This window comes from Prinia subflava (assembly GCF_021018805.1).
Source record: "Prinia subflava isolate CZ2003 ecotype Zambia chromosome W unlocalized genomic scaffold, Cam_Psub_1.2 scaffold_2cwr_NEW, whole genome shotgun sequence".
NCBI classification, from domain to species: domain Eukaryota; kingdom Metazoa; phylum Chordata; class Aves; order Passeriformes; family Cisticolidae; genus Prinia; species Prinia subflava.
The window spans coordinates 3,912,996-3,926,771 of NW_026960607.1; the positions used below are offsets into that span (position 1 = coordinate 3,912,996).

The 13,776-nt window shown below is 43.5% G+C and overlaps 1 protein-coding gene across 1 annotated transcript in view; it reads right to left on the reverse strand.

Annotated features, from left to right (window-relative positions):
• The window catches only part of CPE (carboxypeptidase E), a 75,576-nt gene that overhangs the window by 30,507 nt on the left and 31,293 nt on the right, over positions 1–13,776 (reverse strand).

A 13,776-nucleotide genomic window follows, 5' to 3' on the forward strand; every position in this document is an offset into this window, starting at 1 on the left:
GTGTTACTGCGCACAAACTGATGACTCTATCCAGTACTGGTGGTGATGATTCTGTAAATCATAACAAATCACTCTTAAAGCAAAATAAGTTTATTTATTTAATCAAACCCTTTTGACTTAATAAGAAACACTGAAATGTGATACACACAAACTCCTCATTTTGTGTAAATGTGTTAAAAAGGCCTCAAGTTCAAAGCAGATCTTAAAAATCATCAGAATTTTAGAAGCAACAAATAACCTTGCTGTATATACATTGGGATTAACCAAATTGGTTTTATAACAGATTGTGTTTCTCCTGCCTTAAGAACACTAAATAGGAGTTTGGATTTACAGAATCCCTTAGTGTTACAGCAGTAACAAGTATTGCTAGCTCGACACTGAAGATGAGGTTCCTAAGAAACCAAACACGAAATTGGTTTTCACCCTTACCAATCAGTGAACCACTCTTACCAGTCTGTGGCAGAGCACAAAACAGGGTTTTCTTACCTACCAGTTTCTGTTCTCACTGCTAGGAAAAAAACATGGACCAAAACATACCCTGCCATTCTTCGTAAATGACACTGACCCTACAAAGTTGTCATGAGTAACTCACTGTCCGCTGTGGTGCTGGCTCTGGGATGAAACAGATTCATCTCTTCCACTGTGCGCAGTAGGAGAGGGGGATTTTCCATTTATAATAAGTGAATTTTCTTTTCAAAAGCACTCACTGTATCCCTCAAGTTTTGGTTGGCAGATAGAGCAAAGATTTTTTTTTATTTTCAATCTATCAATTTATCATCAAAATAAACCCAGTTATGAGAAAGTTAATACATAATTTAGACATGTATTCATGATGATTCCTCATTAAGTTCACTTTAACAAGCTTTCTCTCTTCAGCAAACTCTAGAATCAGCTTTTTCACTTCAGCTACAAAGGTACTTGCCAGTTATCAGAGCACTTCAAAAGGACCGAGCTCAACTATCTCATTCCTTTTGCATGTGACAAATATATGGGGAATTTCAAAGCTAAACCAGTTCAAATGCCTGCTACCAGCAGGAGACACATTTGGGCTCTGCTTTTTCTCATCCTCATTTCATGAAGAGAAGAAATAAAAACCAGAAAAAACCTACAACATTTATATTTAGATTCCAGGCTCTAAAGTCAAAGAACTGAGCAGGAATGCTGGCTAAATAATTTAAAAAACAAAAGTAAGGTCTCCCTTATCACTGGAAACAAAGAAAGAAAAAGTCAATGAAAACATGTAAATAATTCTTTTTCAGTAAATTATACAGGCCAAATTAAACATTGCCATGTAGGTTTAGATTAGAAGAAATTCTTTACTGTGAGGGTGGGAAGGCACTGGAACAGGTTGCCCAGAGCAGCTGTGGATGCCAAATTCCTGGAAGTGTCCAAGGCCAGGTTGGATGGTGCTTTGAGCAACCTGTCTAGTGTAAGGATCTGTGCTCACCTCAGGGGAGCTGGAACTAGATGATCTTTAAGGTTCCTTCAAACCCAAACCATCCCATGATTCCCCCTGCCATACGGGTGGCCAAAAGCACAGAAGTGCAGGCATGAGCTTGCGTGGCAGCAAATTCCAAGCTGGAAATGATGGACACACTGATTTTCTCAGCAGTGCCCAGAGCATAAAGCATATCTGAAAAGAGCTGAGGGAATTATGTCAGGCCAGGGCTCCACCTCTGTATCATCATTTCACAGAACTCACTGCAAGGCCATTTTCCAGGAGGAATGCAAGCTTGGGCAGCACTCAGGGCTGCACTGCCTTGGGCCCTGGGGTGCATTAGCACCTGTGAGGGAAGCACAGAGTTCACCATCACCCAGCAAAACTCCCTGCACTGCTCTCTCCATAGAAGAGAGCTACTTCTGACTGAAAAGTACCACAAGTTCTGTCACAAGGACATTTTGGGTCCTTGGGGAATGTATCTTCTCTGCTTAAGAAAAATAAGAAATAACTAGTGGTAAGCCTCCAGACTTGCTTCCTAGATTTCCAGAAGCCTTTCTGAGGCATCACAGTGGCACTTGTTACTCCACCAAGGCTCCTGGTACTGGATGTTCCTTCTTGATTGCTAACTGGAACATTCTTTTATTTCAATGCTATTTTGTCACAATCTGACACTGTGTGAAAAAACCTGTGGGCTGCAGATCTGTGATTCAGGCAGATGATGCTGAAGTGTATGGTCATTGCTAACAGAGGGAAAGAGAAAAAATTTCCTCAAAAATGTTCCCCTGCAACAAGTCCTTTGCATAGACAGCATGTTACAGAATAAGAGTTCCTTTTGCCCTGGTATATTTATTCAGCTTCCCTTGCTTAGATGAGCCCGAATATTTACTGATCTTACCTTCTTTGATTACTGGCCATGGAGGCTACAAAAAGTGTTATAAAGTAACCTTTTATAAAACCACAGAAGGACAAAGCCAAAGTGCAAAAGTTAATTATGCTTTTAATTTGCTCCTATAAGAGAAAAAATATCAAAAATTGACTTGTTATGACTAACAGGGACACCATTTACACCAGAACACAACCAACCTGATTTGCATCAATATTCTCAGAAACCAATAGATACCCAGGTAGCTTCTTTTAGTCTTAAAAATTATTTTATTATCATGCATTTGATGTAAAAAGTTTTTAACAGAGTTCTGTCTTTTCAAATGGGGGGGGGGGGGGGGGCAGATTTCCAGCAAAAGTACATCTGCATTGTAGCCTTAAAAATATGGCAAACTCTGTGAAACCCTGATAGGAAAGTGCCTGATTTTAGCAGCTAATGCTCTCTCAGGTTTCTGCATTTAAGGTATGAAGCCAATATGATAACCAGCAGTAAATCTCAATTGTACTTGTGCTTAAGACAGGAGTGGTTAAATCATGTCAGAAAAAAGCAGAAGAAAAAAAAAGTTAAATGGGTAAAGAGTGATCAGAACTGGTAGAGCAACACTACATATCCAAACATTGCTCCAGAAATTTTCAATGTTATGCAAAAATTTTAAATAAAAATGGGTATTGTACCTTAATAATTTATTTGTAGTCAGTCAGGTAGAAATGCAGGCCTGTATGCTTGGAGAAGGTCTGTCTGTTCACACTCATGCATGTTTGAAATATAGATACCCTTTAGAAAATGTCCCCCATATCATCTTACACATTAAAAAGAAAAGAAAATAAGCAGTTATTACTCCCAGCAAGACAGTACAATAGTCTAAGGAGAGGAAGCTAAACTGGTGCAGAGGCTAATAAAATCAAACTTCATGCGTAAGAGGAAGAAGTGAATCACACAACAGCTTTATGACTCAATAGCAATGATGGAGATAACTGAACCAGAAAAACGCTTTGTCTCCACAGCAGATGTGAGTGGATCCAGAAGGCTTTCAGGAGATGTTTTGGCTTTAAATAAGGGAGCTCCAGACACAAAAAATCACATATGGACCATGACCCTGACACGGCAAAGCACAGTACAGATGCATAGCTGAGACACACAACTGAAATATCCCCCCTGCAGCCCCCCAAAGTTCCTATGCTAGCTCAGATCCTAGAAGGCTTTGGAGGAATATTTCAGGGACAGGGCAAAGGATTCCAAAAGAGGCTCTAACCCCCAGATGTAGTCCAAGACGCTTATACCATATGGTTTCCAGGGGGGAAAGAGACAGAATCAGGAAGAAGAGGGCCATATCTAGGCTCCTGATAAGGATAGATAACTGGAACTCAGCCAATAGGGTCAGAAAGGGGAGGAAGGGTTAAACTACATGGTTACAGGCTCCAGGGGTCTCTGGGGTGGGACAAACCATTTCCCACTGAAATACATCTCCTCCTTTTTTTGTTTAAAAAGGTTACAAGAAAAACATTAGGTTCATTTTGACACGGAGTGTGGGTTTTCCCACCACTTATGATTGGTAGGGAAATCAGACTGCTTTAGGTTTGCCAACTCTATGTAGTTGACTTCTGAGGTTAAAGGTATGAGGCTATTGATAGCCTTGAAAACCAAACAATGCAGAATCCCAAACGCTATTGTTACTAGGAAAAGAATAACAAGAAATAACAAAATTGTTTTAACTATAGAAATCCACCACCCTGTGAATCCCCAGCCCTTCAACAGTTCTTTGGCCCAATCTTCAGATTCTTGCTTCACTTGTACGATCAAGTTGTTCATGCTTTGAAGGGCAGCATGAATGTTTGGAGCTTTTGAAGTCAGGTTCATGCAACAGAGTCCTTCAAATTCCTGACATTCATGTCCATGCAGTAACAAAAGAAAATCTATTGCGGCGCAGGTTTTGAAGTGTGGCCTGCCTGGTAATTTCCTCGTCTTCTAGGAGAGAGCTGATGGAGATGGACGTTAAGTTTGCCTGTTTGACCACCCAGCACTCTAGATGGCCCAATTCACCTAGAGCTTTGGCTGCTGCGACCCACGGAAGGAACAGGGATACAGCAACCCTTTTTGACTTTGCCCAATGAAAAATTTCTGAATTACAATTTGGGTCCAGATTATCAGTACTCCTCTTCTGAATTTTGTTTGCTGATTTGTTTTTGTGAGTCCATTCGCCAATTAGAGCCAAGACGGAATTCCTGCCCATGCCCGATTCCCACAAATCAAGAACAATCCCTTAGGGAGGCTTTTGAGACTTGAGTGAGATGGGTTATCTGCTGCAATATGGTTTATATTGTGACACCACCTTTTTGCAGTAAACTCTGCATAGTATTGTCTTATGAGGTGGTAATCATTAGTGCTAGAAGGTTTTGGGAGGACAGAAAAATGTATGCAGTATGTCTCAGGGGAAGAACCCAAAAGCTCTAACGCTCGGGGTTCCTGAGCTATCTTGGGCAAACTCCTCAACCACTCCTCTAAGGGGTTCATGACCACAACAGCTTGCTTCTGCTGATCTTTGTGTGGTCGGGGGGTGTGTGACTGGATTTTCGTTGGACCTATATTTTTCAACCCTGCTAGAAATTCTCCAGCCTGCAAAGGAATTCCTACCAGACAGGTGGACATAGGGTTCTTAGCTGCTGCAGTGGACAAACATATGTTTTCCTGCTGAAGTGTCTGTGCCAGGGTCACCCAGATGTTTTGACTCGGCTGAGGGACAATCCATGCAGCTGCCAGATTGTTCAGCATTACCAGGATGACAACTTGGATGGGGTTCATCACAGGGTTGAGTGGGAGGAAGGTTTTCTCTAAAAGGGAAAACCAAACATTTTTTAAAACATGTTAAAAGGTTTCTGTTTCTGCCAGAAGGAATCCACACCTAGGAAGATTCTTTTTCCTCCATCCGGCGGCGTCTTCTCTTTGAAGCATCGGCTACTTGCTTCTTATCCCCTTCTGCTGGAGCTGGAATTTTGGGGACAAAAGGTTTCACCCATTTCTGGGGAATCCACCGAGGGCCTGAAGGAGTAGCCACACATGCATAGCCACGACCCCAGGTCACAAGCTCATAGGGACCTCTGGTTTCCCAAGTTTCAGGATCCCTAATCAAAACCGGTGGACGCTGAGACAATTTGAACTGATTACCACTGTTAAAATGACGTACCACAGGTGGAATCATGTTTTCAAATGAACAGTTCAGAAAACTGATGGTAAACATGGCTTTGCAGAGCTTCTGCTGTGGAGACATCTACACAGTTGAGCTGCTCTGTCTAGCCAAAACCTGCTTGAGCGTCTGGTGTGCACGCTCAATCACAGCTTGACCTGTGGGGGAGTGGGGGACGCCAGCTTAATGTTCCACTCCCCACTGCTGGACAAATTCCAGGAACTCCTTGGACACATACACTGGGCTGTTATCAGTTTTGATTGTTTTTGGGATCCCCAACACTGAAAAAGCTTGCACCAGGTGCTGCTTGGCATGTACAGACTTTTCTCCTGCGTGGGCAGAGGCATACACAGCAACCGAATATGTGTCAATGCTCACATGAACACATGTGAGGCGACTAAAATTAGGAATATGTGTGATGTCTGTCTGCCACACTTCACAGCTGCCCAGGCCCCGGAGGTTAACCCCCATGCCCATCGATGGCATGGCCTGGAGCTGGCAGTTGGGACAGGTGCCCACAATGGCTCGAGCCTGACTCCATGTTAGCTGGAATTGTCGGATAAGACATGACATATTTTGATGGTAGTGTTGGTGACTCAGCTTTGCCTGTTGGAAGACATCAGGGAGATGTGCCTTTTGAACTGGTGCAGCAAGGGAGTCTGCCTGACGATTCCCCTCTGCGATCTCACCTGGCAAATCCATGTGTGACCTCATATGCATCACGTAAAACGGATGCTCTCGATGAGAAACTAAATAAATCAGCTTTGAAAGCAACCTGAAGAGATGTTCATTCTCTATTTCTTTGAGCACAGCCTGCTCTGCTCTGGACACTACTCCCGCCACATAGGCAGAGTCGGTTACCAAATTAATTGGTTCTGAGAACTTCTCAGAAGCTCTTACCACTACGGCCAGTTCAGCCACTTGGGGGATCCCTCCACAGACTCAACATCAGCTTCCCAATGCTGAGTCCGTGGGTTCCTCCAAGTCATCACCGACTTGTTGGAAGCCCCAGATGCAACCGTGAAAACCGTGAGAGCTTTGAGTGGTCTCTGACTCCTCACGAGGAATGAGGTGGAATTCCTCATTGAACAACTTGTGGGACAGGGCATGGACTGATATTTGTCCCCTGTAGATGTCCAGAGATAATTGGAGACTGGCATTACTCTGGAGCAAATCCTCAAACATCTCTTTGGTCAATCTCTCAGGAGAGTTCTTTCCCTCCTCGGAAAATCTGACCGGGAGGTGAATACATGCAAAGTCACAACCCGCCAATTCACACAATCGTACCCTGGCCTTCCGAATCAGCTGAGCTATCAACTCCTGTGGCTCTGTGAGGGTCTTGGATCTTTGGTGAGAGAGGAAGACCCACTCTGTGATCAAGAGTGAATCTCTCTGCTCCTTGATCCATTGGAAAATCAAACCATGCAGATGTGGCAGCTTTCCTAGAACAATGAAATGGAAAGGCACCTTTGGCTCACATCGATGAGCCTGCCTCTCTGACAAGGCTTTTTGTACCTTTTCGATTGCTGTCTTTGCCTCTGGGGTCAGCTCCCTGGGAGACATCAGCTCCTTCTCCCCCTTCAATAAATTGAAGAGGGGCTCTAGATCTTGATTTGTGAGGCCTAGCCAGGGTCTTACCCAATTCAAAGACCCACACAGGGAGTGGAGATCTGATAGAGTTTTTGGATTGCAACCAGTTTCTAGGCTCTGCGGAACAACGGTCCTTGCAGTGATTTGCAAACCCAGGTACTTCCAAGGTGGCATCCTTTGACCTTTGTCTTCCTGCAATTGAAATCCAGCAGAGGTTAAAACTTTAACCACTAGGTCAAGCATGTGTTGGAGTATAGAGTCATTGGGGGCACACACTAGCACATCATCCATGTAGTGCAGGATGATGGCTTTCCTTCTCTCGGCGTGTACCGGAGACAGCAATGAGGCTACGTATAGTTGGCATATGAAAGGACTTGACTTGAGACTTGGAGGCAAAACTGTCCAGTGATAATGCTTCATTGGGGCTTCTCGATTAACAGTGGGAACCGAGAATGCAAACCGTGGGGCATCTTCAGGGTGCAATGGAATTTGGAAGAAACAGTCCTTGATGTCTAGGACAGCCAATTGCCAATCTCAAGGGAGCATGGTTGGAGTGGGCATCCCTGGTTGGAGAGGTCCCATGTCTTGTACAATTTTATTTCTCGGAGATCATGGAGCAACCTCCACTTGTCCTTCCCCGGTTTCTTTATTACAAGGACCAGGGAATTCCAAGGACTTGTTGTCTCTACAATGTGTCCCTGAGCCAATTGCTCTTCCAGAAGCTCCTCAAGCACCTTGAGCTTCTCTTTACTCAAAGCCCACTGTGCTACCCACCTTGGGGTATTCTCCAACCACATTAACTTTTGGGTAGGGCGCTCCACAGTGGCTGTTTGCAAAAATCCTGGGGTGTTATAGGAATGACCAATTGGACTCCCCACTGGGACATGGCATCTCTCCCCCACAGGGGGCCTTATAGTTTGTTACGATTGGACGGACATTTGCCACTTTTCCGTCAGGTCCCTCAATTTGCACGACGTTTTTTGAAATCCTTGCCACTATGATACCTCCTATGCCCTGAAGTTTACCAGCCACAGGTTAAAATTCCCAATTTGATGGCCACATGGTCTTTGGTAATATCATGACGTCTGCCCCAGTGTCCAGACGTCCCGCCCCATGGAGGCAGTCTGACCCACAAGCAATGTTGCATGCTATAGAGGGTTTATCCTCTCCCACCACCTCTGCCCAGTAGACTTCTGGTGATTTTCCTTCTGCTGTGATCTCTGCTGGAAAGAGTATGGCTTGGGCAAGAATTTGCGCCTCTATCAGGTAAAAGGGTAGGTGCATGCAACGTGCCAACAACATAAGGCCTATTATCTTTCCCTTAATGGCCATGGGAGCTACCTCAATCTCCAAGGATGTGTGTGCTGTGTCCCCAATAACAAAATACTCACTGTCATACCCATGTCGTAAACTCTAGGGTCCTGTGAGATGTTTGACAGGTCCACTGTTATGACCATCCACTCAGTAGATCTGAAATGAAAACCTTTGGTAGTCACAAGCCTGAATCGGCCTAGTGGCTGCCAAACCTTGTTAGTTGAACATTTAACGTTTACATTTTTCTGCACCCCCACACCGTGTGACCTGTCCGCCTCCTTTTTTTTTTAAGAGAGTCATTTGCCAGTGTGAGTCCCGCTATATTTATATCTTTGCGTGTCATTGTATCAACAGCGGGTACGCACTGTAAATTCAGGTTTTTTGTTTGTTGAATGTCTTCTGTTTCTGGTTTTGGGGACAGGTTCTGGCAAAGTGTCCCGGTTTCTTGCAACGGAGGCAGATGATGTGCTGCAGCTGATCTGGTGACATTGGTTGCCTCCTTGGATTTGGTACCTCAGCTGCTGTAGGCTGTGGGTGCGCCAGTCCCGGATTCCTTTCAGGGGCACAGAACAATTCTGCCTTCTTTGTACAGGCTTCTATCTTCTGTGACAAACTAGGGGATGGTTTGAGGGGAAGGCTAAGAATAATTCTACGACAAGTTTCATTAGCATTCCTCTGAGCCATCTCCTTAATCAATTCTGCCTGCACCACCAGATCTGGTACTTGTCATTCCACCTGTGTTCTCAGATGGTCCACAAACTGCAAGAAATTCTCTGAAGGAAACGGTTTAATATTAATATAGCTACCCTTACCTTCCATTGTTGGTAGCTGATAAAACATTTTCTCTGCAACAGCACAGATCTTATCTAAAATTGGCTTGGATAACACTCGGGTTTGTTTTTCTGGATAATGACAGACACCTTCACCATACAGGCGATCATGTGTGATATTACGTCCATCATTGTCTTTTGCTTCACCAGGAGTTTGTTGAATCTCATGTAATAGTGTTGTTAAAGCTCTTTTCCACACGCTTTCCCAAAGATCACACTCTGAGGGGGATAACAGACATCTAAATAAGTCTTTGATGTACTGGGCACCATCTCATTTGAATTAAAAGTGGCTCTAATCATCCCTTTGAATATCTCACTGGATCTGCCAAATTCTCGCAGTATTTTACAAAGCTCCTTTTTTTCTTGATAGGATAATGGCTGATAAGCCCTTGTGCCGTTTCTCCTACTGAGGTATGTTACAGGTGCTACAGAGAGAATGTTTTCATCAACATTTGTCTGAGTTCTTAAAAATTCTGCTGGTCTCCCAGTGTCTAAGGAAATAGGAGGGATAGCCTCACGAATCCCTTGGGGACTGGCAAGAGGCAGCTGTCTCCCTCTGTCCTGGGTTCCCGGGGGAAGCTGCTCCTGCCCCCTTGCCGTGAGGAAATCTTCCCCCGCCGGGGTTGTGTGTTGAGGCGGGCCCGCCCCCTTCACCGCTCCTGCGGCAGCTCAGGGGGAGGCAGTGGGAAGAAGGGTGGGGCGGGACTGCCGAAGGCACAAAGGAATTGGGCTAGTGATATGGAGTAGGGACAGGGATTGGGGAGAAGAAAGGATTATGGGAAGAAGGAGCAAGCACATGCCGTCCGCCATTACTCTCCAGCACATGTGTTGCAGTTCCCAGGGAGCCTGCCACATGGCCAGAGCCCTGGGAGGAGGGCATTTCACCCTTAGAGCAGTCAGAACTGTATTCTTGAGAAAAACCAGGTGTGGTAAAAGGGTACAGGTGGGATGGTACGATACCCAGACCAGGATATAGGGGGGGTTGTGGGAATCAGGAAAGGGAGTATATGAAGAACTTGTCTGTGGCTGACCGCTTTTTTTTTGCGTCTAACAGCTGCTTGCAAGCTTGTAAAAATATTGGAATAAATAGAGAAGCTATTTTGTCACCATTTTCGACTTTAAGAGTCAGTAACTGTCCAATTCATCCCAAAATGAAACAGAATCTATATTTTGAAAGGCGGTCTCTGGTAGTTCAGTAGAGAGCCAGCAGACAAATTGTTTTAGCATCTGTTTTGAGATTCTAACATTAATTAAAACATCATTAAGCTGTTTTAATACACTCTTTTGGTGAACAGATAGCTGTGCGCACATATTTCTGATGTTTTTTAAAAGCTATTTGTCCAGTATCCACCATCAGATGCAAAAACCTGGATGGCAGTCCAGGGGTGGGGGGAACCACGGCGCCAGGCAGTGCTTTTCGTGCTGCTTTTTGCCGATTCCGAGGGTACTGGGGGGTACCCCGCCACCTTAGCCTGGCAGCTGGGACCCGTCCTGTACCGTGTTCACCCCCAAAATGTGGCTCTGCTGGTCGGAGCGACTCCGCACTGATGGAGCCCCGGTTCGGCAAAAAAACCCAAAAAAAACGTATTTGACACAAACCAGGCAGCCGCAAGGTCCTAATGCACGCCCCACCGCCTTAGTTACCATGATCGCGACGGTACAAGTCCCACCCCAGCTGGGAGTTATTCCCGGGATAACCACAATACAGGGGGGACTTACCTGTGTCCTTTAGGCCCGTGGTTGCTGTGCCAGTAGCATCAAAAGTCCTTGTCCCTGGTCCACTTGCAAATTAGGCACGAAGCAAGCTACAGACCCTTCCACAAATACTTATAGCCACAGAAAGTAGCTGATAATGTGACAGGGTAGTTGAACCATCCCAAAGAGCTTTCAGGACTTGAATTAAAGTCTCCAGCTTCTATGTGGGTTTCTAATAATTCATAAAAACCTACGATGGATGCCAATTGAAATATCCCCCTTGCAGCCCCCCAAAGTTCCTATGCTAGCTCAGATCCTAGAAGGCTTTGGAGGAATATTTCAGGGACAGGGCAAAGGATTCCAAAAGAGGCTCTAACCCCCAGATGTAGTCCAAGACGCTTATACCATATGGTTTCCAGGGGAGAAAGAGACAGAATCAGGAAGAAGAGGGCCTTATCTAGGCTCCTGCTAAGGAGAGATAACTGGAACTCAGCCAATAGGGTCAGAAAGGGGAGGAAGGGTTAAACTACATGGTTACAGGCTCCAGGGGTCTCTGGGGTGGGACAAACCATTTCCCACTGAAATACAACACACAACAGTCTTCATAAGATAGAAATGGTTAACAAAAAAACTGTAATGGGTTTTAGATCTGCTCAGAGCACACACTGCAGTGTACTAAACCCAGGTATTTTTCCTCATATAGGGAACAAACATAATGCTTTTTATTTTCTCAGTTTTCATCAGAGCTTCCCTCCAAAGAGTAGTAAGACATTCCTGCATTTACAGAAAGGACTTGTGCACATGGTCTCAGTCAACAACAGCAGAAATTGCAATCCTGACATTGAACAGCACTCTGTAAGTGCAGAAAGTCACCCAGCAGCTGAGCAACCACCTATTTTATGATGAATCCTATGTATGGCAATAGAGCTCTGTGAAATTTGGTACAAAACAAACCTATCTAGGATTTATTCTAAGTGCACATAGAAAGGCTACTTCAAAGTAACAAGGCACGTTCCTCACAAAAGGGCAAAAAATAGCCATGTTCTACCATTATGCCCACTTTGCCTCCAATATGCCAAGGACATTAAAAAGCAACGACCAGCAGGGTCAGTAGCCAAGGAGTAATTCCTAACACTGTATAATTACTGCTTCCTCTGAGCAATACAAAGCAGTTACAGAAAATCCATATTTTGTGGTCCCTTTCATCTCACTTGAAACTTCCTTTCTCTTTTATGTTCATAGCAGTATATCAGACAAGCTCCTTTTTGACAATGCAGAGGAAACATCATGTTAGTGAAAAGGTACATCTTATCCAAGGACAATTTTATTCATTAATAAAAGCCCAAGCACTTTTGTTACTTCTATCAGCGGTATCTGACATCAGTCTGAGCATTTTCACCACAATTCCTGTGTAGTCACTTGTATTTTTTTTAGTAAGTGTAATAAAATACTGGGAGGTGAGATTTTGCCACACTTCTGAAATTCAGAGTAATATTAAAGCACTGAAACCAGGAGGAAAACAATGCCCTACCTTCCAGATTTAATGCATTTTATTTCAGTTTTATGCAGGTGTAGAAGGCTGGCAAAGTATAACGAAGAAGTATAATAAAATCTGCGTGCTTTAAAAGCTGGATTCATAGATTTTGTACCTTTATTCAAAATATTCTGAGATTTGTGAAATTACTTTTCTCATACATACTGTCATTATTCATGTTTAAAAAGTCCAAGAAGTAGATAACTAGCCAGCCCACAGAAGAGAGCATAATACAGCCAAAAAGCATCTCCTGAGAAGCCCAACAGCAATATTCTCACTTGAGGCACTTGTGGCACTTTGAGAAGGAAGACTTCCCTAAATGAAAAAAGAGAACCTAGGAAATAATAATGCAAATCAAATAGGAAGACAATGTGGTGCCTGATCCAAAACGCATCTATCAACTCTTAATTCTAGAACAGTAATACAACAAACAGAGGAACAGTACTGAGTAGTGTGGCTGCAAAATCTTTTCTAACTGTATATAAGCACTTCTCTACATTGGTGTTTGTATGTGGATACATACATCCCATAAAAAGGCAGGAACATCCCTCACTGAGAAACTCAAGCAACAAGGAGGTCACCCCCAGGTCATGAAAATTATTTTCGTGTTTCTTTCCATTAACAGTGTCTTTGATCTAAAGCACACTTCTAATTTTAACTAAAGAAATTGCATTTGCAGATACTCAAAATCATATGAAAAGACAGATTTGGCACAGTTCACAAACAAAATCAAAGCCACATGATTACAAGACAGAGAGAAAACCTTTTGGGAAGTGACCCAGTATTCCCTGTTTTTATTAACCCTGTTACACTTTATGATTCAGTAGTTCATTTTTCTTTAATTAAAAAATCTGGAAGAAAATCCTTTTAATGAAATGATTATATTTTTGTGTTAAAGGACAAAGTTGCTTAGATTGTTCCATCGAATATTAGCTTTCCAGTATTTGGCACATTTTCTACTTCTTTTTTTATATATACGTCACTTTTTCTTTCAACCTGGCATTAACTACTATGATCACAGTGTGGTGACTGCCAAAAGCATGCTTCAGGATATTTTTTCCAGCAGTCTGCCAAACCATAAAGAAAAAAGAAATAGTTACAAAATGTAACTAATCTAAAAAAATGTGTTCAGATTTTAGGAACACAGAAACGGGAAGACAATGGGAGTGAAGATTACCACACTGACCACTAAAAACTGCACCTAATAAAAGGTGACAAATTTGGCAAAGAGCAGCCAACACATAAAACTCACCAAGACACACTACTAACCCCTACATGAAGGAACTATACTTTTCCCCCCAAACAACC